The 24,796-nt window shown below is 40.1% G+C and overlaps 1 protein-coding gene across 4 annotated transcripts in view; it reads right to left on the reverse strand.

The window, feature by feature from the left end:
- Nucleotides 1-24,796, reverse strand: part of STXBP6 (syntaxin binding protein 6) — a 219,006-nt gene that overhangs the window by 131,707 nt on the left and 62,503 nt on the right. The gene's annotated exons all lie outside the window — the stretch shown is intronic.

Below are 24,796 nucleotides of genomic sequence, written 5' to 3' on the forward strand. Positions count from 1 at the left end.
AGCTGGGAATGGGTGACAGAGGATGGATCACCTGATGATTACCTTTTCTGTTTGGCATTGGCCACTGTCGGAAGACAGGATGGTCTAGCTGGACCTTTGGTCTGACCCAGTATAGACGTTCTTATGTTATGTTTTTATAGTTTATTATAGGATTGGGCATGGGCATTGTCTTTGGTGTAAGATATAGGATACCAATTGATCTTGGGTAAGCAATTGGTCTCTTGGGATTGGCAGCAACCTGAATGTGGTGTAATTTTTTGTGTCAGTGACCATTTATCACCAAGTCCAATTTATCCGGATGGCAAGATAGACTAGAGAGTCTAAGGGGACTGTCTATGACCTCATGGGAAGATTGTTATAGGGATCCAGCAGTTCACATTTGTTACTGGCTTAGTGAAATCTAATTACAGAACACACCATCAGCTTGGGGTGTCTGCCCTGCTTTTGACAGTCTGCCCTGAGATAGACACAGCGTCATGAGTTACTCTAGACAACTTGACAGCGACTATGTCTACACAATCACACCCCTAGCTCATGGTATAGACATAATCTTTCCCTCCCCTGCCACAAATTCAGGAACTCAAGTTTCATTGCCCTTCTACAGGATTTTTCTCCCCAAGGATTTTTGGACCCAAGGTTGTTTTAAGCAAAGCAAATATAACTTGCTATGCAATGGCGCACCAAAAATGTGCAACCTATATGTAATATAGAAGTATATACCTTTAATATGTAATAAAGAAGTGGCAGGGTGAACACATTAAGCAAAATTAGTTAAATTGGTACTGTACAAACTCTGCTGCTGCCACTGTTATTTATTGCTTACATGAACACTTAGTGATGTTGAACAAATCTCTCCTGAATAATGCATATCAGTGCTAAATTCCAATATGAGAAACAGCTGATACTCTTCTACTACAGTCTTAATGATTCACTGTCATGCCATTTCTCTGCTTGGAACCTAGTTGAAGTAGGATCATCCAAAGGTGATAACTGGTTTTTAAGACCGTTTTAAAACTTTTCTTTGAACATATCAACAGTATAATTATTTTCATTTTAACATCCTGGAATTTATGTTATCACACCTTCAATCAAGCAATATCCAGAAATTCTGCAAAAACTCAAATAATTCATGAACCTCTTCCTTGAGAAAAAATGAAGACAGTAATGCTCTGAATGCCAGCAAGGCCACGCAATCTACTGAAGCAGAAAAGTTACATTTGGATACTGAAGCAAAAAGAATCTGATGCTTCTTAGATCTACTCTTCTTCTCACACCCTAATATTAAAAATATGTATTTATTACTTGTCACCAAGGACAGAACCTGGCAGGACATCAGAAACACCAGGGACAGGTTAGGAGGAGTAAGTCTGCTAGGTACAGCCAACATGAGGGCACATGCTCATGGAATCCAAAGAGAAGAGAAGCAAGGAAGAAGGAGATGGTAATCAATTGTGTTAAAGTTATCTTAGCTTAGAAGTCCGAGATGAGAAATGATGCCAGGTGGGAGGGAATCAAAGAGCTGTAGAAGTATAGGCAGCTTGAGTTGACAGCATACCCTAGGATTCTGGAAACAGGTAGGAGGAGAAAATAATAACTGAAGCACCAAAAGGGACTTTGAAGTTAGGCGGTAAAAAATGTGCTTGTAGGCAAGAGGGAAGGGCCAGAGGAGAGAGGGCCATTAAAAAATAAGGGAGGAAAAAAAAGGCTGAAAAAGGAAGCAACGAAGGTAAAAAGGATTGGAATCCTGAGGGAAAACTGAAAGGAGATACTTGACAGTGTCGGAGAAAGGATTGAAACAGGAGAGGTTGGGATTATTTGTGGAAGAAGAGGAGAAAGGAGGCATTGGAGAATATTAAGTTTTATTTTTAAAGAACATTTGGCAAGTTCTTGTACAGAGGCAGGGGAGGATGGAAAATGGGTTAAGAAGTAGGTCAATGAAGAGAAGAGTTGGTAGCAGATGGTTACCAGTGAACAGTCAAATTTAGGAAGGAAGAGAGCAAAGTTGAATGAGCTTTATGTATAGTCACAAGATTTTATCCAAAATTGCACTGCTGCAGCCCGAGAACTAACATGGAAGCAGAAAATGAAGCGCGGAGAAGACTGACTGAGACGTTAGAGGGGATGGCACAATGGTGGGAAAGGGAAGCAAAATGAGTCGTGTGTAAAGAAAAGGCCTGAGTTGAAAGTAGCAATGAAGTAAAGCAAGGGTTGTTTTGTGGATACCTCCCCTGCCCACTGCAATCCCTCACATCTTTGTAGCAACTACTTACACTGAAAAGTAATATAGGGAGAACAGTTCATATATTTTTAGCTGTCTGCAAACAAAGATAAGACAGCACCACATGATCAGACTGCTCTCCTCAGATCACAGTTTAGGAGCCTCTGAAGTGGACTCAGGTAGGTCTATGCTAAAATGTTAGGTCGACCTAGCTACATTGATCGGAGATGTGAAAAATCCACACCCTGAGTTACATGGTTAAGCCAAGCTAGCCTCCAGTGTAGATCTCTTGGTGAGGTGGATTAACTACAGCAACGGGTTAACCTTCCCATTACCATAGCGATGTCCACAATGAAGCGCTAGAGCAGCACAACTGCAGTGCTGCAACTGTGCCGCTGTCTAGTTTAAGTGTAGATGTAGCCTCGAAAGAGGGAAGTAAAGGAGCTGAGAAGCTGATGTAGTGTAGGCTGCAACAACAGTGAGGGGAAAGAGGACAAAAAAAAACACGTGATAGGCAAAGAAGGAATTCAGAATTACATGGAGAAGAATGAGTAGTCTATGGTAAAGGTCATGTCCAAAAGTGAAGGTTAAGGTTGGAGGCTGTCAAAAGAGAAACAGTAAATGTGAATTTTGTAAATATTAGAAACCTTTTAATAAATCCATATCATTTTTCAGTCTGCTCCTGAACACAGATACATTTTATGAAATGTGTATATTTGGATAAATGTCTTAGGCCTGCACTGATCATCTGCTTTCGGCTTTTCTGATGCAGGAAGCCCTTAAGTGACCTTTCTGATAAACCAGCTGCTTGCAAATTGATAAATAATGAAGGTCTATTTTTGTCCTTGTGAATGTCAGCTGCTGGTTGACCTGGTTTCAAAGGGTTTCTGAAATCAATTGTTTCTTCTGTGTACTACTTCCCCTCCAAGAGGTCCTAATGTAGCTTAGCACTTGCATGGAGAATGCTGTTTTGATGTGTTCTGAATTACTGGTCAGAGGGTTAGAATCGACAATATCAAAACACTGTGTACTCATTCTCTTCTACCTTCTCCCTGAATAGTCTCACCTGATACAGTACATGCTGTCAATTGTGTTCCAATAATTGACCATTAGAAAGAGGAACTAAAGCACATATTAAAGGCATGTGGGTTTAATTTGCCCTAAAAATTAAAATAGTATAGTGATTTCAGAATTCAAGGTTGTATGAAAAGTATCACTTTCTTCTGCTGGGATCAGATTGCGTGAAATTGATGACTTCTCCAAGGAATAACATTTTTAAAATGTTACTTACTCCGGTTAGCTAAGCAGCCTCAAAGAGCTATTTAATGAACAGTCATCATCATTTGCTCCACTGAAAGACTATCTACCCTTAACATTCTTAAATATGGCACAGGGTGCCCTGACAATTCCTCTGATGACAGCAAAACCTGAGCGGTCAACTGAAGACTGTTTATTTGCAAGATGGCTAACATTCAGGACTGAAATTCAAGCTATTAATGTTTTAATGCTCAAGGACTCAGACTCCATGTCAGCAGCTAACAGCACAGGAAAGATCCCAGGTGGAAACAGCAGGAACATTTTGAATTTTTTTTTTTTAAACTAAGACTTTAACCTGAAATTTGGATTTGTTCAGGATACAATAGAAATAAGTCATTTCCCCCCCTTACATGATAGTTTTTATTGCATGGCAGAATGCAGCACACAGATTCCACCTCACTGCTGACTATAGGCAGAAAATCATATTGCAGATTTTTGTTCCCTCCAATTGGTCTCCTTTATAATGCCTACCACTTTCTCTAAACTAATCCCTTCATCTATGGCTTTTCTTTGAAAAGATATGTCCTGGATAGTGCAGGCACTCGTTCAGCTGAGCCAGGAAAAACAAATATGCATATAAGATGAAAAATAGGAATTTACCATGGCTTGTTTTTCACCAGCAGAGACTATGGGATACAGTACAGCAGTTGTTTCACCTTTCTTAGTCCTCCCCTCACCAAAGAAAACCATCAGGATAAAAACAGTCCAGATCCAAGACAACTGAGGGTAAGGAGGGAAGATTTGGGGAAAGATCAAATATACTGAAAGCACTGGGCTTGATTCACCAAAGCAATATTCTAGTTTTGTTCTGATTAAATTCTATTTAAATAATTGGAGCTAATATGTTGTAAAATGGGAGTGACCCAATGGTGAACCAAGCCCACCATGTCCCATTTTCTCTCCTTCAACTGGCTATTCTGCTGTGGCTAATGCTTCTAAGCACCAAATTACCAACACTGCATCAGCGGATGTCTGAATAATCAGATAGTACTGTGTCTCAGAAGCCCAGTAGTGTTAACTGGCAAAAGGTTCACTACTGTTTACAAGTTACTCCTGTCTCATACCTGACAAATTCACTACAGCTAATAAGCACCATGAAAGTAGTGTATCTATAAAGAGTAACATGTGAGGTCACCACTGAAAGCAGGTAACTTATCAATTCTCAAATCATTATGAGTTGTGTGTGTGAGTAATATTTAAGGAATAATATAACTAGATTGACAATTAAGCCCTTACGGTCCTGGAGTGAAAGTGAGTCACCACGGAACAACATATCTGGCTGATGGCCCATTCAAGTGGCGGGGAGTTGTCACCCCACCCTGGCTAGCTGATTATGTAATGTCTACTTTTGCACCAACCCAGAAAAATCCATGGAAAACCATCAAAGCTGTGCGACAAACATGGAGACCACTTGGAAGTGAAAAGGAATGATATGACAGCAAAGGGATTACCCAGTCTATGAATAAAGACAAAATACTGATTCAGTATGTCATAGTGTGGATCCATTCACTGAGCAGGCTTCTTGAAACATCAGGGTGCTTCATGAAAGATTAGGTCCTGGATACTTGGGGCCAGCAAACACTACAAAAGACTGAACTTTGGGGGTGATAATCTACTTTATTAGATAGGAAAGCTAACTATTAATAGAATTCATTTTTTTCCTGGTGTGATTATGAAATATTCCTGTACATGCCCACAGGAAATTAACTTCTCTTTCCAAAGTAGACTGAACTGGCCTGAGTATGCATGCATAAGTCAGAATGAACACTCCTCTTAAAATTTAAGTTCTCAAAGATGTGCATTTCAGGACAGATTGGTTACTGATATTCATACAACTCTAATCTCTTAGTTGTCAGGAAGTATGTGTGAAAAACAAACTCAGCATATACTCTAGTGTGCTGGACTAAGATTCAGTAGGGGTTGTGAAGGTGTAAGTGGTGGGAGAAAGTAATATCTATAAAATCCCACAATATATACTTTAGAGAAAACCCACCTGTCAAAACAAGAGAAAAATGTTTGGTTTATAAGTCCCTCCACTCCTCACCACTGCCTAATTAAAAATGGATCTCACTGTATCATAAAAACCAAATCCATCTCGAAGATAGCAACACATAAAAGTGCCATTTCACTAAGGTTTTATCTCACCTTGCAGTCACCTTAACTGATATGATGCACATAAATACCTCTAGAAAAGAAAACACGATTGTTCAATTCCTCATACACACACTAAGAATATCTAAAATAAGCATTCCACTTGCTCTTTTTTTCCTGGTGTCTCACATCATAGAACAAAATCTTAACACAACTTTTTGGATAAATTTTGAGAAATGAGAAACTACTATTTCGGATGCATATTATCCTCTATTCCCCCAAACCTTTTAGTCACTCAGACATAGTAACCAGCTCAGGCTTAGCTCCATGGTGGCGGGGGAGGTGTGGGGAGAGGCGGGGCAGGGGAGAAGCCATCCATCATAAACCAATCTTGACTCACGCTAAACATGATCTTTCAGTTTAGCAGCTTCCTGGCTCCTGCACTTGGCAAAAATTTACAATATTCACATAGTCCTGAAACTCAATCTTCTGAAAAATTCTGTTGCCCATGTAGACTCAGATTTTTCTAATGAGCAACTGTACAGATCATGAGCTTCAAAGGATTTTATCTGAACACAATTGTGTTTGAGATAGGGTAAAAGGGCAAGGGTGAGGAACACCATAAAATTGCTTGTTGAAATGAAACCATTGACAGAAGCTCTGAACTTCACCATTTCCATCCTGCATTGTCCTTTATCCACTGGCCCTTCAAATGCTATAAAAATCTACCAATTGAACCATGTCCAAAATACAGGAATATTGTTAGCAACAAGATAATACAGCATCATTTGTTCAAGTTCTGCAAAATTTCTCCCAAGTCCTTTATTACATGGATTTCTCCTAGCCATTAGGTTTCAGATCTAAAGTTATATGAAGCATACAGCTCTGACAATTCCAATCCGTACGGGGCTCAGATCTCCAAATGAAGCTAGGCTGGTACAGTTCTTGACCATAATTTACACTGTTGATCTGAATAATCCTAGTAGACTGCCTGGGATTTAATACAGCCACAAGGTCTCATTTGACACTAAATTTTTGGACAGCCTGTTATTTCCTATTGTTACCGAAAAACTCACATGTAAACAATTATCTAAATAACGTAAATTAGGGAGAACTCCATACTTACCATTTTGGAGGTTATCTTTAAAAGGCAAGTAAAGCCTTATAGAACTGTTGTACTTTTTTTATTATTATTCTTATTATTAATTACCAGTTTTTAACTAGAAAACAATTTTGACAGGCTGTTACACTGGGAGTGAGGGAGAATTCACTGAAGTTACACAAGTTGAGACTTATCTGGATTGATTTCCAATTTTCCCCACCTTCCTGATGTTAGAAGCCTTCCTTTATTCCCACTCTGCCATACCCACACCACACTTCCCTCGCCATTAGTTATCAATAGGGGATCAACAAGCATTCCCTATTGGAAACTGGAGTCAATCTGGAGTTGGCTGAGAGCAGGAAGACAGAAAGAGAGAAGGAGAGAGAGAATTGGAAGGACAGATCAATCTGTAGTTCTGCTTCACAGAGTTGTGGTTAACAGCTGAGGGAAAATAAGGCAGGCAAGAGTGTCTTCAGTGTTGGGAAATAAAAGAGATGGAAGTGGAGCATGACTATAGTTTGGACTCAGTGGGAAGGGGAAGGAGTTGAAAATAAGAACTTTTCTGCAATTCCTCAGTGCATAAAAATGCCACACAAAAAACAAAAGAGTGAGTCATACTTGTCTTCAGTGGTTTGAGGTTTAAATGGATAAAAAGCTATCTGATGATGAATTTCTTCTGATCTTTTTACTGCAGCCTATAGCTTAGAACTCAGAAAAAGAACTAACATTATCATCTAAAAAAATGGGTTAATGCATTCATTCATGCTGAGTTAATTTGTGGCTTGTTTTGTGGCTAGGGAACTTACATGTTTCTTAAAAAAAAAAAAGTTATCATAATTCTTACACAGCCATTAAGACCAAAATGAAAGGAGCTCTAATTCTACACAGCCGGAAATAGATGTCTGCTTATTGGTTGTGTGTTGTTTTGCCCCTCCTCTTCCAATCTGTATATGCGTGCACCCAGGAAAATGAAAACTGTATTTTAAATATCTGGCAGGGAAAATCCTTCTGTTGAATCCAACAGTGTGAACCTCATACAAAACTTGGGCTCTTAAACGCAGGAAAATAAGTGATATAGAACACTAATCATGGCACATCTGTGTTTTTCTTCTCCCTAAAACCTGAAGATTACATCAATCAAAATAAAATGGTGATATCAAAATACACTTTTCCTGGAAACAAAAAACAAACAAAAAACAAAACAACAAAACCCGTAAAATAGACTTGAAACAGTCAAAAATATTGACAAGCACTATTATATTCAGACTAAAACCAGTGGTTAATTAAGATTAAAAAGGATCCAGAGCCAGTTCAACCAAAGGGCCTCTTACAAAAATTTTGAGGCAGTTTGCCTATCAGCTCAGCCAATGTCCTGTACCCTCTGCTCCAGTCCCCGTGGCAGATCACATCACTTTCTGGCAGTCAATCTGATACAAAAGACCACCTTCCACTTTAAGCATAGCCAAGGTTTACAATAAGACTGTTTTTCGCTGTAGGTGGAGATAGGGTGACCAGACAGCAAATGTGAAAAATCGGGACGGGGTGGGGAGTAATAGGAGCCTATATAAGAAAAAGACCCAAAAATCGGGACTGTCCCTATAAAATCGGAACATCTGGTCACCCTAGGTGGAGAAAACTTCTGATAGGCAAAAAAAAAAAAAAAAAAAAAAAGCCAAGGCATTGAAGACAAGTTTTAGAAGACACTATGCATAGCACAGACATTACATAATAGGAAGTTTCCATAAGTGAACTGGCTACATTTACTTTTGAGATCTGAATGGTAAAAAGTATTACAGCACAGCTCACTAATAGAAGACAGCAGGTGCCCTCACATCACCTGCAAAACCCCATTTTCACTGTACAGTAATGAACACATTAACCTTAGCAGACTGACAAGTTTAATTTCGACCTCAATTTTCTTTACTTAGCCTTACCACATTAATTCAAGGTATTGGAGGTTTAAGTCTACTTGTCCTTGCTTTCATGTTTGCTTGATATGGAATCTTTTAATGCAGTCCCTGTTACCTGGATTTTAAAACATGTTCATGTTAATTGCTTTCATCAGAACTTTGAAATCTGTGGAAGTCTCTGATAAACTAAAGTATCAAATTATTAATATATTCATCTTGCAAACAATTTGTTTGCAAACATCCATCCATGCTTTCCGGAAGGCAATGGAAGGTTTTGCTTTCCATCACAGAGAGAATTTGGTTTACCCTTGTGATAGAGATATCTCCTGGGCAACAATGATTTCATTTCCTATACTAAGAGATCATGTGAATTGATTTTTTTCAAGCCCTTATTCCTATAAAGCTCCCCTCTCTGGTGGTCATTACGACAAGCTTTTAAAGGGCACCTATCATTGTGGTAACTGGAACTTTTTAATACACTTTGAGACAAGGCATAAGTGATCTTAATGAGATACATACGCATGCACACAAAAAATAAAAGAAAACATGCTGCCGACAGACTTTAATATGACCTAATCTGCTAAAGAATTAATTATTCAGGAAGGTCTGAATAATGAGGTAAATCTTGCAATGAAAAATTCTAGCTTTTATTTGCATCTGGTAGGGAAGCAATTCCAGAGACTTGAGCCTGTTACGGACGGTGCCCAGCCTCCAGCACCCATAACCTTCACCCTTTGGAATAATGTTTGATATTCTGGAGGAGCATAGAGTGTGCAGTGATCTGGAAATGGTAAAGAAATCCTTAAAGAAATATGGTGCTAGTTCATTTAGGGCTTGGCATGTAGTAACTAACTGTCATATGAAAATCAACTGGTGATAACTGGCAGCCAGGGCAAGAACCAGAGCACAGGTGTGATGTACTTTTATCAGTCCACCCACTCAGAAGGCTGGCAAGTATATTCTGAACCAGCTGGAGCTTCCTAGTGACTGTTGCTAGTAACAGTGACAGGTAGAACCTACGGCAATGGACCTCCTGAGAGGTTTCAAAGGGCACGTTATTAAGGAAGATTGACAGAGTTACTATTAGCTGATTACCTATCCTTGAAAATCTGGAATAAGGAATGAGTGAATCACTTTGGATAAGAAAAGTGGTGACCGAAAACATTCAATATACCTGGATCTTTTTGGAAGTTGTGGGACATTTAATTGAGCTCGAACACCCTACCCAAATTTTTGTACATTTCTAATTTCACCTCTGGATGTTTTCCAGTATTCCCAGCCTGAATTGATGAGGAAAGGATCAAACTTGTTAAAGAGCCTGCTTTCATAAGGCTAGAAGCGTAGTATTGCTATCTTAAGCAGTATGAAGAAGGCTTCATATACATATTCATATACATGAAGAAGGCTCCAGATATACATTCCATCAAAACACTTGAGATTTAAAAATTAATCACGAGTAATTTTGAAATTCTAAATATTTTTATTCAAAAAGAAATAGTTTCTCTCTATCACAATCCAAATGGTATTTCTATGCACTTAGATCATATTCACTAGACCTAGTTTTAAATTTGACAGCTTTTATAGTTTTATATTAATAAAGCTCTAGTTTTATCCTTCTCCATTCTTCCTTTGTCTCAGCTGTCACCTTGATCCGTACATGGCTTTTAAAAGACATTCTTTTTTTTTCTTTACACTGCAAACTGAGCTAAATGAATATTCGATACTGTATGTACAGCAGTATAGTACTGGGAGAAAAACAGATGTCTAGGTCTGCCATATATATATATTCAAAGCAGCACAGTCTACTCATTCGATAAAATTTATCTTTGCTTATCACCAATATCTTTAAACTTCATAATAGCTAAGCATAAATAAACCTATCCAGAGTTTCTTTAAATCCCTAAAAGTTGACCACTTTTTTTTTTTTTTTTTTTTTAAGTGTTTTCTTCTCAGAAAACCAATATATCTTTAAAATCTTAAGTGATATTGAAAACAAAAACCGTGTAAGCTTTTGGAATTTTTTTTAATACCTATCTTCCATTTGGGGAGTACTTATTGCTGCCACTAGTTAGCTTGCACTCCAATCCTTTCCACAAATCTTTGGGGAAAACCTGAAGGTGAAACTCAAAACAAACCCAACTTATTTCCCCATCAACAAAAATTTCACTACGGATAATTTTTGCAATTCTTTCTCTGGTTTGATCTCCATTGGATAGTGCCATGTATTCACTGCCATAGTTAATTATCGGTAGGATATAGAAGTCCAGAGACATACTTTGAGCATGGACGCACAAGACGTGCACAGAGCAATTCCCAAGGCCAGTCAATCCTTACAGTTTACACAAGGTCATGGCAAGAAAATCCATTAGGTATGTACCTTGCACTTGTCAGGGGATTTCCTGGTGTCAATAATTACACAGAGCCAACAAGCTATTTACAACACACTTTACCATGTGTTTACTTGTATCCAAAGCATCTCTGCCAGTGAATTGACTTGAACATGTATCACATGTTGCCTTTACGGCTTAACAACCTGGAGATAAAACAAAGTGACAGCAGAAGATGGTTTTTCTCTCACCTATGTATAGTCGCTTTTAAGTCACTAGCAATTCAAGATTTATGTTCTGGGAAATGCCAATTATATTTATCATCTAAGTAAAAAAAGGTGACAAAACTCAGTCGCTTCATGAAATACCATATTATACAGCTTTTAAAATAACCTTCAGGAATAAGATTAGTTTTAAAATACAGAGAACAGCACAGAATGAGAGGGAGAAACGGAAAAATAGTTAGCTTCCACACCATGACCATTTCTTAAACACCTACTTAACAGCAAGCTATTGGATTCATTCACTTTGTTAGCATCATTTATCAACTCTCACTACTTGGTATTTTCACTAATATAGCACCCAAAATCCCTATGACCTATGTCATATCCCTATGTATAAACAAGACACGGTGTTATGCAATATCAGGCTACATTAATACTGCAAAGTTAATTACTAATACAGAGTTCCTTTTTAAAAAAGATAATATCACTCCTACACTGAAATTATCGAGGACTAAGTGTTAGGGGATGTCTACACAGCAATCAAATGTGTGGCTGCAGCTCTCGTAGGCATACCTGCCATAGCTTTGATCTAGTTAGCAGGGCTAAAAATAGCAGTGAAGACGTGACGGCACAGACCTTAGTGCAGACTAGCAACATGAGTACATATCCGGGATGTTGGGCAGTCCACACTGAAGCCTGTGCTGCTACATCTTCATTGCTATTTTCAGCTCTGTTAGGTAAAGTAAAGCTAGCATGGGTAAGCCTACACAAGCTGCAATCACACCTTCAACTGCAGTGTAGACATACCCATAGACTACAGGAACATATGTCTGCTATGTTACCAGTATAGAGTTAATAGAGAAGATGCAAAGTGATATTTATCCACAGGATCATAGACAGAAACTTTATAATAAGAGGTTAATGATAAAATAAGAGTGCCATGGTCCTCAAGATATCAAATTATGCATGGTTATGATCTTTAGGCAGCATTTTTGAATGGCAACATTAATTTTTTTTAACTGTATTTTACGCATGAGCACAAGAGGATTATGTTATTATACAGCCTTGTATTGTTATATAGATTGATTCCGCCCCTCTGCCGAACTCCCTGGCCACTCTCACCTTCAGGAATCTCAGTCAGACTTGCACTAATGACTAATAGCTTATTGGGTTGCATCAGTTTCCTGCTAGAAAACAAACATTGGCTTGATAAACATAAAAGTCTACAGCCTCCTGCCACACAGAAGCATGAATCCTTATTTCAGCCCATGGTTCAGTACATCCTAAGGTAAAGAGTAATCTCTCAATTCTTTTGGATTTAAGAGAAGTCTTTGCAGAAAATGTTTGACCACCACATGTAGTTCATTTAGTTTACAAATAAACTTTCTAGAACTGCATTTCAGACTCTAGTGGAGACAAAATCACAGTGCTTTTTGGAGACACTACTATTCAGCAAGTATAGCAATCTACCTATTATCCTACAAACTTTCCAGCTCTATAACCCAAACTTTCCCATTCCCTTGCAGGATTTCACAGACTCCACACCCTTCAACTCCAGGAGCTCTAGACGACTGGAACGTTTTTTCAACTTATTCCTGTTGTACCAGAATTTAGTAGTGCACAGATGCCAATGTTAACATTTTTCAATAAAGAGTCCTGCAACTATACAAAGTGGTTGGGGCTGCTTTGGCTAGAGGGTTTGTGCACATTTTGGCAAAATGTAGGGTTGTTGTAGTTGCTTTTTGTATTTATAACCTCTCTACAAGTGGGTCTAAACCTTTTTCACGTGGGATCCCAAACTGGACTATTTATCACCACAACCTAAAATATCAAGAAAGGAGTAGGTTCAAGGAGCTGCAGTGTGGTTTTGGGGGGTAAAGGGGAAGAAAGAGGGGTGAAGAAAAGGCAGCAGCAAGAGAAAAGCTTCATTTTTCCTTTCACTGCCACTGGATCTAAAGACTCGTATTTTGCTGCTATGTGTTCGTTTTCTGAATCCTTACATGCCACTCAGTGGGCACCACTCACAATCCAACAATTAAATGTGCTCACAGGTTATGAAACTGTGCCCTACACTGCATACTGTAGCATTGCAACTGTGAGATAAAGATGTTTGCCACAATATTGCAAAGATATAACATGAAAGCATGTGAAATCCCACATAATGTTGAATGTAAGTGTATAAGTAAGAGCAGAGTTGAGAAAGCTCCTAAAAGGTTCAGAGATTAGGATGTTAATCAAACCTTAGACTCATTAACCAGACTGATCTAATCCTAGAAATTTTCACTCCTACGCAGCCTGCCTCCTCACAGCAGTCTTTACAGGACATCTTCCTTCTCTCAATCTGTTCTCAGGCCCACGCCACGAGAGCTCCCAGTGGGGTCCTTTTCGTTCCCCCATGCCGCTTGAAGTTAGGGCATATCCCAACCACCTCTCCTATTCAGCCTTCTCCCAGTTTAAGATGTGGAAACTGGATGCTGCAGATACCTCAGACAGACAGCACTGATGAAGATGCCTTCTCCTAAGCCACATTATCTCCCATTGCTTTGTCTGGGGCAGTGCACCTGTATACCACCCCTTACTCAGGGCTGTGCCATAAAGCCTAATCTAGCCCATTCACAGTTTGAGTCAATAGTATTCATTACTCAAATGAATAAATAGGAAATGTATTACTTAATATTTTTGTACCTTTTAAAGTATTGGAATTTACTTAATATAATGGTGAAAGCTCCTAGAATATAGATTCATGAGGTTAATTAGCAGATCCTATGTCTGAAACTATGCCAGCAAACTGCCTTCCTAAGAAAATAGGAGAAAATGCTTTCTCTTTTTGAGAAAGACACCAGGACCATCATCAGTTATGTTTATATTAAAATACTGCTGCTAATTAAACGTTGGGGTTTTTTTCTTTAAATAACCCTGACTTTTCAATGAGAGAGTGTACACACACACTTCAATTTCAGCTGCCAATTTAAAGTTGCTTCTACAGTTTTCCTTTAAGTAGGTTTAACAAATTTCAGCTGCCAAAAATCTGCAGCTAAAGATCCATCACGTGATATTTTGCACAATTAATTTTAGATATGCAGGTTATTAACCCCAGGCATTAGGGTTTTCTAAATTTCTTTGTATGAATATCATTATTCTGGATGAATAATCATAAATAATGCTTGGGAGTTGAAAGCCTTTGGCTATTTAAGCTTTTTAAATCTATCTTTTCAATCTGTCTCAGAAAGGGTATACTGTATAAACAGTTCTTTCATTTGAGGATATCCTTGTGACAAAATTGAAAAGCTTAGTTCTCAAACAATTCATTAGTCTGCTCATGGAAATCAGCTCTTACCATGATTATGTGGTTCTAGATATAGAGGCAAAGGTGAGACAATGAAAAAACAGAATACGATAGAGTTCTATTGTACCAAAACTATTACCCATGGAAAGTATTTAATATTTACTTCATCTGGTAAAAAAGTCTATGTTATAACTTCCCTTCCATCTGATACTGCCTCCAGTAAGGCAAAATTTGAGAAGACAGGACTAACGTACATGACTAAATTCTTAATAAGTTTTTCTAATATTCATCTAGACTCAAGAGATGAAACTGCCTTAGGAATCTTATGTGACAAAAATATCTCAAGACATACTGTAATTTCTCCCTCTCTTCAATGTCTCAGAATGTTAAGACAATCACTCACATATACAAACTGAAAATACTCATGTTTAGTCTAATCAAGCCCTTTCACTCTCTTTCCTTATCCCAAAGTTTAGGGTAACTTGTACTAAGTGACCACTCAAGAGATACACAAATATATTGATTGTTTTTTTTAAAAAAAAGGTCTTCTAAGTAAGATTGAACATGAACTTGTTAGATTTTGGAGATACTTTTGGGCACTTTCTTAAGACAGGACAAGTCTGTGAAGTAAGGGCAGACTCTTGTGCAGGTTTACTGTACTTCTTCTGTCCAAGAGGAAGCTGGTTACAAAAAGGTGATCTGCTAATCTGGTGTATGATTTCAACTGGGAAAAGTTACTTAGGTGTGATAACTTGGGCTTCAGTCCCAGGCGGTGGGGCTCGGGCTTCGGCTTTGGCCCCGGGCCCCAGCAAGTCTAACACCAGCCCTGGCAACCCCATTAAAATGGAGTTATGCCCCACTTTGGGTCCTGACCCAGTTTGAGAACCTCTGCACTAAAGCAAGAGCTCACAAGTCTCTTTGCTAAAGAGAGGTCAAGGATAGAACAGTAGAATGAACATAGGGAGAATGGTGGCAACACTTACTAAATATGTATCCACCCTAGGCATTAGGCTGAGACAAAGGCTATTAGGATCTCGCTTATGAACACAAGGTGCATTTAAAGGATGTTGAAAAGTATGCATAGTTTGTATCTTTATCCACTCTGTCAGTAGCGGATCTAATGCCACCTATAGTTACATATATTCAGATTCATTATTGTAAGGCCAGAACACGAGGGGAAAGGAGGAGAGACTGTCTGGTAGTTAAGGCACTAGACTGGGACTCAGAAGATCTGGGTTCAATTCCTGGCTCCTCCACAGTCTTCCTGTGTGAACTGATCTCAGTCAGGCTACTTAATCTCTCTGTTGCTCAGACCCTGTCATAATATGAACTGTCTGCTTAAGCTCTGGTGTTGCTGCTGGGGCTTGGAGCCTCTCTTTGTCCTTTATGTCAGCAGGTGATTTCAGCCCAGAGACTTCCTATTGAATGCTTCCCTCAGTCCTTTTCCTCAAAGGAAACCAACACAACACCTTGAAAATACACTCCGGGGAGCTTAAACTCATAACTCTGCTAGACACTAAAAAGTATGAATTTAATAAAGACACTTATTGCAATAATCTGTATTAATAATAAACAAATAATAAATAACTCCCCTTTGTCCTATGACTGCAGAGGTGTTAATGGGCCACTTCACCTTGAATGGTCTCTTACAATATGTGATAATTACTTATGCTAAACAATCTGTTCACCTTGTATTTCAGGGATGGCCAACCAGAGCCTGAGAAGGAGCCAGAATTTACCAGTGTTCATTGCCAAAGAGCCACAGTAATACATCAGGAGCATCCTTGCCCCCCAACAGCTCCCGCCCTGCTCCCAGCGCCTCCCACCCACCCGCAGCCCCGCCGATCAGCACCTCCCCCTCCCTCCCCGCAACTCCTGATCAGCTGTTTCGTCAGGTACAGGAGGCGGGGGGGAGGGAAGGAGTGAGGGCACGGCAGACTCGGGGAGGGGGCGAGAAGGGGAGGAGTGGGGGCAGGGCCTGTGGCAGAGCCAGGAGTTGAGCAGCGAGCATCCCCCGGCACATTGGAAAGTTGGCACCTGTAGCTCCAGCTCCGGAGTCGGTGCCTATACAAGGAGCCGCATACTAAACTTCTGAAGAGCGGCATGTGGCTCCAGAGCCACAGGTTGGCCACCCGTTGTATTTAGTTGTGACACCCTGAGTACCTTTCCCAGATCTGAAGAAAAGCTCTGTGTAAACTTTTTCCTTTGACCAACAGAAGTTGGTGAAATAAAAGGTATTATCTCACCCCCTTGTCTCTCTTAATTAGGAAAGAGACACACAATTTTTCCCCAAACACTTGTTTGTGGTTCCCCCATGAACCCTTTGTTGCTTCCTAAGGGAACCATTGCTCATAATTTGGGAAGCACAGCCCAATACACATAGGTTTTTAAAAGGTGAAGCAATGCACAATTCGAATCTGGCCCTTTTTTGATGGAAAGTTGGAGGAGTGGAGGACAGAGAATCATCATCTGCAGAAGGAAATTGAGTAATGTAATCCTGTCTTGTTCCTTCACTATTGAATTGACTTGCAAAAGATATTAGATACTGTTTGTTACACAGAGATTTTCCAAGTTCAAGAGTGCATTATTAATTTTTAAGGCAACAACAAAAAGTAGTCTAGCAGATGAAAATACTGTATATAGCATTCTAATTTGACTAGGCATTCCTTTATATAATTTTTCCTATTTGCTGTTCTGTATTCAAGAATACTCATTAATGCAAAGCTCAAAAGAGCATATGTGTGACAGAAGCTTGTTTCTCTTAGTTTCTTTAACATACAGCTTGATATAAGGTAAAAATATAAAGATCTAAAATGAAGTCTATCAGCTAGAAAATACTACGAAAGAGGGAAAAAAGGCAACAAACAGGTTCAAAAGCCTATTTTTAAATAATAATTTTTCTTATTTAATAATGTAACAATACAGTATCTGAGAGACAACCACCTTCTACAGTGCAGCTGCAAGGACACAATACAAAGTTATTCATCTGATAAAGATTAGGTTTGAAGTTCAAAAATTTGTGACACCACGTGTCCAGTATTGCAAATAGAGCTCCCCGCCACCTGGAAAGCTTGATACAGGAGACACTGCCTCAGCAAAAGTGTTACCACGATGCATAATTGGGTCTTGCATCTATTTCCTATAGCTTTTAAACACTACAGTAAACACAATTTCGTAGCAGAAAGTTAGCCCTCAAAACAGGTGATTTTACTCTCCTGCCCATCTTTTTGTGTATGGTTCCTACACTATAATCCCAAATTTTATTTGGAAGTTTCTCTCTCTTGGCACACTGCCATAGTTTTGCCACACAGAAGGCAAAACACCAGCCTGCCAATAACTAGCTTGATGAATTAATAGCTCCCAAAGATAGCATTCAACACTTAAACCTGACATTAAACTCCACATCGGTGTTTGCTTTATTTCAGAAGGATGTAACCACAGCTCTACTCCAGTAGAATGGATTCTACTTAACCCCAAAATTTTCTGCAAACATGTAGTCCCTGAGCCTACCCAGCAAACAACTCCAACCTGCACTATGAGATGGTCGTGCATTCTCCATCATCTGGTGAACTGAAGGATGGACTGGAAAGGAATTTCCAACACCCATTCCAGTGACAACTCCCAGTTGTGCTGAGATAACCCTCCATAGTGGTGTTCAGCTCCCTTATTCTGATATAGAGGATCTTCCTCTCCTGGACATTGGCCTAGCAAAGTAGTCAGGAGAAAACACGGGAGAACAGCTGAGCCAGTGACTTAGATTCTACCTTGGGAGAGTCCCAGGGGCAAGTGAGTAAAAGTTTTATTATCCGCCATGTTGGGGGAATCGGGGATACCAGTTAACCACAAATTCTGGTTAACTAAGAGTTATACTTACCAATGGAATAACAATTTTCAAAGAATTAATATACAATAAAATGAATATAAAATTGTATATAGGTACTCAACAATCCTGTAGTAGTACTGCACTGCCGAGTAGTTGGTTTCTTGAAGCACTTAGGGGTATACAAGTAAAGTTTTCTATACAGTTGGTTCTCTTATGACACTACATATCACTATGGGCAGTGCATGGCGTACACCCAGATCACTAAAAATACACTTAACGCTAAAACAATACTGACCATAATTTAATCTGTCTTTGATGATTCAGAAAGCACTTCAGGATCTTGCAGTCCTTTAGGGTCATCATTATCAACATCAATTATCATCGTAGATGTAGAAGATGCAGAAGATTGGGCTGAATCTGTAATGACCCTATGACATACCCTGGAAGCTGCTTTTTTGAATAAATCCCTGAAGTCTACTTGTTTACTTTTGCATAAAAATAGATTGCAGAATGTGTAATTGCATAATCTCCTGGGCAGTATACTAGCATTACTAGATTAAAGATTTGTACTGAGAGAGATCAGAAATGCCGGTTAATGGAGCTTTCTGGTTGCTAAAGTGCCGAATGACACAGGCTTTTACTGTATTAATGCTTCATGTTTCAGAACAATACCATGTACTATCTGACTGTTGGGGACAAAAAACACACCTCAGATGAATCTAGGAGTCTGGAACTCCCTCTACATAAGTGATTATTTTTGAAAAAAGTCAAAAAGTCTTGTTCCTTCACTATTGAACAATACAATACAATAATATTTCTGAATCCAGTATTTAGATTTTGAAATGTTCTGTTGCACTGAAGAATACTTGATGAGTCTAGTAAGACTTAAATTGTAATCACAATCCAAGTTGAAAGAGTGGTCAGGAACCTCAAAAGCTGTTTTCCTGACTAATAATTTCCTCAATTAGAAACAAATGAATGTGTAAGCCAAGGTACCTTTCATACCTTGGACAAAGAAGGAACAGGATTATATAAATTAGCTACTAACACCAACTTCTTCAAACCTATATTGGCACCAAAATCCACTGTTAGTCACCTAAATAAATGACCTGTTTTTCCACAGGCGCTGAGCAACACAGCTTTCATTACACTTAATGAAAGCTGCAGGTGTAGAGCACCTCTAGGAAACAGGCCACATATCTAAGTGATGTACCTCAGGCATCCAATTTTGATCTAAACTCATGTGTATTTGGGAGGCCGGAGTGGGGGGGGGGGGGGGCGGGAGAAGAGGGAAATATATGGTATAAAGCAATTACAGACTATCCTTGGGGAAGGATGTAAAACCTTTGTGAAGAGAAAAAAAAATACTAATATCAATAGCACTGGATCAAACACACACATACCCCGCCAGAGGGAATTTACTGTTTCAACATAAATTACATGCATTTTTTTCAGGATGGGATCAATACGTATAGCCTGCTAAAAAGAAATTCAATTTTAACTATATAAAAAAAATGGAAAAGAAGATCAATACGGAGGTCAAAAAAGACAAGTCAGACTGCAAACAAAAAGCAACCACACCTCCTACCACCACAAATGGACTATGTGCAAAGTTTTCAAAGAGTATTTAAGTGGCTGAGGTCTGGTTTACACTAGAAAATTAGCTCGGCATAACTACGTTGCTCAGGGGTATAAAAAAAATCCATAATCCTGAGGGTTATAGAATCACAGAATCATAGAATATCAGGGTTGGAAGGGACCTCAGGAGGTCATCTAGCCTAACCCCCTGCTCAAAGCAGGACCAATCACCAATTAAATCATCCCAGCCAGGGCTTCGTCAAGCCTGACCTTAAAAACTTCTAAGGAAGGAGATTCCACCACCTCCCTAGGTAACGCACTCCAGTGTTTCACCACCCTCCTAGTGAAAAAGGTTTTCCTAATATCCAACCTAAATCTCCCTCACTGCAACTTGAGACCATTACTCCTTGTTCTGTCACCTGCTACCACTGAGAACAGTCTAGATCCATCCTCTTTGGAACCCCCTTTCAGGTAGTTGAAAGCAGCTATCAAATCCCCCCTCATTCTTCTCTTCCGCAGACTAAGCAATCCCAGTTCCCTCAGCCTCTCCTCATAAGTCATGTGTTCCAGTCCCCTAATCATTTTTGTTGCCCTCCACTGGACTCTAATTTTTCCACATCCTTCTTGTAGTGTGGGGCCCAAAACTGGACACAGTACTCCAGATGAGGCCTCACCAGTGTTGAATAGAGGGGAACGATCACGTCCCTCGATCTGCTGGCAATGCCCCTACTTATATATCCCAAAATGCCATTGGCCTTCTTGGCAACAAGGGCACACTGTTGACTCATAGCCAGGATCTCGTCCACTGTAACCCCGAGGTCCTTTTCTGCAGAACTGCTGCCGAGCCATTCGGTCCCTAGTCTGTAGCGGTGCATTGGATTCTTCCGTCCTAAGTGCAGGACTCTGCACTTGTCCTTGTTGAACCATCAGATTTCTTTTGGCCCAATCCTCCAATTTGTCTGGGGCCCTTTGTATCCTATCCCTACCCTCCAGCGTATCTACCGCTCCTCCCCGTTAAGTGTCATCTGCAAACTTGCTGAGGGTGCAATCCACACCATCCTCCAGATCATTTATGAAGATATTGAACAAAACCGGCCCCAGGACCGACCCTTGGGGCACTCCGCTTGATACCGGCTGCCAACTAGACATGGAGCCATTGATCACTACCCGTTGAGACCGACAATCTAGCCAACTTTCTATCCACCTTATAGTCCATTCATCCAGCCCATACTTCTTTAACTTGCTGGCAAGAATACTGTAGGAGACAGTGTCAAAAGCTTTGCTAAAGTCAAGGAACAACACGTCCACTGCTTTCCCTTCATCCACAGAACCAGTTCTCGTCATAGAAGGCAATTAGATTAGTCAGGCATGACTTGCCCTTGGTGAATCCATGCTGACTGTTCCTGATCACTTTCCTCTCCTCTAAGTGCTTCAGAATTGATTCCTTGAGGACCTGCTCCATGATTTTTCCAGGAACTGAGGTGAGGCTGACTGGCCCGTCGTTCCCAGGATCCTCCTCCTTCCCTTTTTTAAAGATGGGCACTACATTAGTCTTTTTCCAGTCGTCCGGGACTCCCCCCGATAGCCATGAGTTTTCAAAGATAATGGCCAATGGCTCTGCAATCACATCCGCCAACTTCTTTAGCACTCTCGGATGCAACACATCCAGCCCCATGGACTTGTGCTCGTCCAGTATTTCTAAATAGTCCCGAACCACTTCTTTCTCCACAGAGGGCTGGTCACCACCTCCCCATGCTGTGCTGCCCAGTGCAGTAGTCTGGGAGCTGACCTTGTTCGTGAAGACAGAGGCAAAAAAAGCATTGAGTACATTAGCTTTTTCCACATCCTCTGTCACGAGGTTGCCTCCCTCATTCAGTAAGGGGCCCACACTTTCCTTGACTTTCTTCTTGTTGCCAACATACCTGAAGAAACCCTTCTTGTTACTCTTAACATCTCTTGCTAGCTGCAACTCCAGGTGTGATTTGCCCTTCCTGATTTCACTCCTGCAAGCCCGAGCAATATTTTTATACTCATCCCTGGTCATTTGTCCAATCTTCCACTTCTTGTAAGCTTCTTTTTTGTATTTAAGAGCAGCAAGGATTTCACTGTTAAGCCAAGCTGGTCGCCTGCCATATTTACTATTCTTTCTACACATCGGGATGGTTTGTCCCTGTAACCTCAATAAGGATTCTTTAAAATACAGCCAGCTCTCCTGGACTCCTTTCCCCCTCATGTTATTCTCCCGGGGATCTTGCCCATCAGTTCCCTGAAGGAGTCAAAGTCTGCTTTTCTGAAGTCCAGGGTCCGTATTCTGCTGCTTTCCTTTCTCCCTTGTGTCAGGATCCTGAACTCGACCATGTCATGGTCACTGCCTCCCAGGTTCCCATCCACTTTTGCTTCCCCTACTAATTCTTCCCGGTTTGTGAGCAGCAGGTCAAGAAGAGCTCTGCCCCTAGTTGGTTCCTCCAGCACTTGCACCAGGAAATTGTCCCCTACATTTTCCAAAAACTTCCTGGATTGTCTGTGCACCGCTGTATTGCTCTCCCAGCAGATATCAGGGTGATTGAAGTCTCCCATGAGAACCAGGGCCTGCGATCTAGTAACTTCTGTGAGTTGCCGTAAGAAAGCCTCGTCCACCTCATCACCCTGATCCGGTGGTCTATAGTAGACTCCCACCACGACATCACCCTTGTTGCTCACACTTCTAAACTTAATCCAGAGACTCTCAGGTTTTTCTGCAGTTTCATACTTGAGCTCTGAGCAGTCATATTGCTCTCTTACATACAGTGCAACTCTCCCACCTTTTCTGCCCTGTCTGTCCTTCCTGAACAGCTTATAGTTATAGTTAAGCAGACCTAAATCCCCATGTAGGCAGCACTAGGTCAAAGGAAGAATTCTTCTGCCGACCTAACTACTGGTTCTTGGAGAGTGGATAACCTACGCCAGTGGGAGAATCCCTCCCATCAACATATGTAGTGTCTACACTGAAGCAGCGCAGCTGTGTTGTTGTAACCGTTTAAACATAGACAAGCCAATAGACTTCAAAGTAACATTTTCAAAAGGGATTTAGGATCTTAAATCCCATTAGACCTCTAATTAGCATTGGAAGTCAACTTCTTTCAGAAATGGGATTTAGGTACTTTTGGAAACGTTACCCTATATCAAACAGTGAAAACTAAGCCACACGTGTAAAGGAAGAGGTTTGGTTAAGAATTTTATTGAAGAACCAAAACAAAAAAAGAGTACATATGGTAATAGGCGGATGAAGAAATGATTTAATTACATTTAGAGGACTTAAAATAAGTAACAGTCTCAACAAGATTAACACAGAAGCTAAATTCTCAGAGCTGTGAGGTGACAGCAAAATTAGCTGTGAAGAGAACATTATTCACGTCACTGCCGTCCGTCTTCCAAACCACAATGTGGTGTATGTTTCTGCATAGCAAGTTACATTAGCAACTGCTTCAGTTTCACCTAGCTCTGAGGCAGGGGTGACTTGGAGGACTGATAATGGGATATGGAGCCTCTCATAGTCGGGCAAGTGATATGAAACCACCCATGTTAAGTAGTGACCTGAAAAAAATTGCTGCTCTCAGATGCTCATTTAGATGAGCTACGTGAAGCAAGTCAGTCTTACTCCGGTTTCTTGTGCATACATAGCCACATCATACACATGTAGCCATCATTTTTGGCATTCTTGCTGGTAGGATCTTAAGAGCCAAGGAGCATGTTGGACATGGAAACTGACCTGCCCTCCAAGCCCTAGTAGTAGCCTCCTTAAGAGCATTCAACACAATTGAGACAAAGATGGTAAACTTGTCTGCATTGTGACTGCCATATTTATTTGCTCCCTATAAAAAATAAAAACCATCCGTTTTCAGTGCTGCCGCAAAGGAGCATCTTTCAGAAGCAACAAAAGCATGGAAATATTTAAAACAATTCCACTAAGTTCTTCAGCAGGTACATGGATAAGGAGAATACCATCCGTGAGTTTATATTAAATTAACAACTTAAAGGATTAGCACGGACAAATCTCAATCATTAGCACAATAAATTTTAAATGTATTCTCCTTACATTTACATTGCATCAGTTTTAAGTGTCAATTCACTTCACACATGAAAGTGAAAGTAAATATCTGAAGCACAGGAATAGGACAAACTTTGCACAGTCTTACAGCACAGGAAAGTTGGCAAAGTTCATTGTCTGGAGAGGAAATGCTATTCACACACATGCTGCAAAAACAACAGGGGGTAGGAACGGACTAAACAGCATGGAACACACCTGCTAGCAAATGTTTCTCTCTTAGGGTTTATGAACATCTCCTCATCCACTGCAAGGAAGTGTAGTGCTTATTCAAGTCCTGTGCAGTCTCCCTCAGCTTCAAAAAGTAAGACATTGGCAATGGATCTAACAGACATTGATCCTGGAACCTACAAAGAGCCTATTTTCAACACATAAACTGAAACTTCACAACTGTCCCTTCACCTAGCTGTAAGAGTCCTATGACATCATTTCCTTGACTTTGATTAACTTTAAATATTTCAGAATGTTTTCCATAAAACTTCCTCAAGGAAAACAATGTCTCAAGAAACTAACACAGACACCCTAAGACACAATGATGATCAGGAAGGCTAAAATTGAAACATTTAAGTGTGTATTCTTCACCTGCAAATTCCAGTTATTTGTATTTTGATAGTGGCTAGATGCCCTCAGTCAGGATACAGACCCCTTTGGGCTGGGTGCCATCTTGACACAGGAAGAAGAGAGAATCCCTGCCCAAAGTAGCTTGCAATCTAAAGAGACAAGCAACAGAGACGATGATGGGGAGCTGCAGAGGGGAGCAAAATGTGGCAAAGTGGGCAGAGACTAATTTTTTTTACCCAAGACAAACAACATATGAAGATTAAGGGAGGGCAGAG

This window comes from Chelonia mydas, chromosome 6, assembly GCF_015237465.2.
Source record: "Chelonia mydas isolate rCheMyd1 chromosome 6, rCheMyd1.pri.v2, whole genome shotgun sequence".
Taxonomy (NCBI): domain Eukaryota; kingdom Metazoa; phylum Chordata; order Testudines; family Cheloniidae; genus Chelonia; species Chelonia mydas.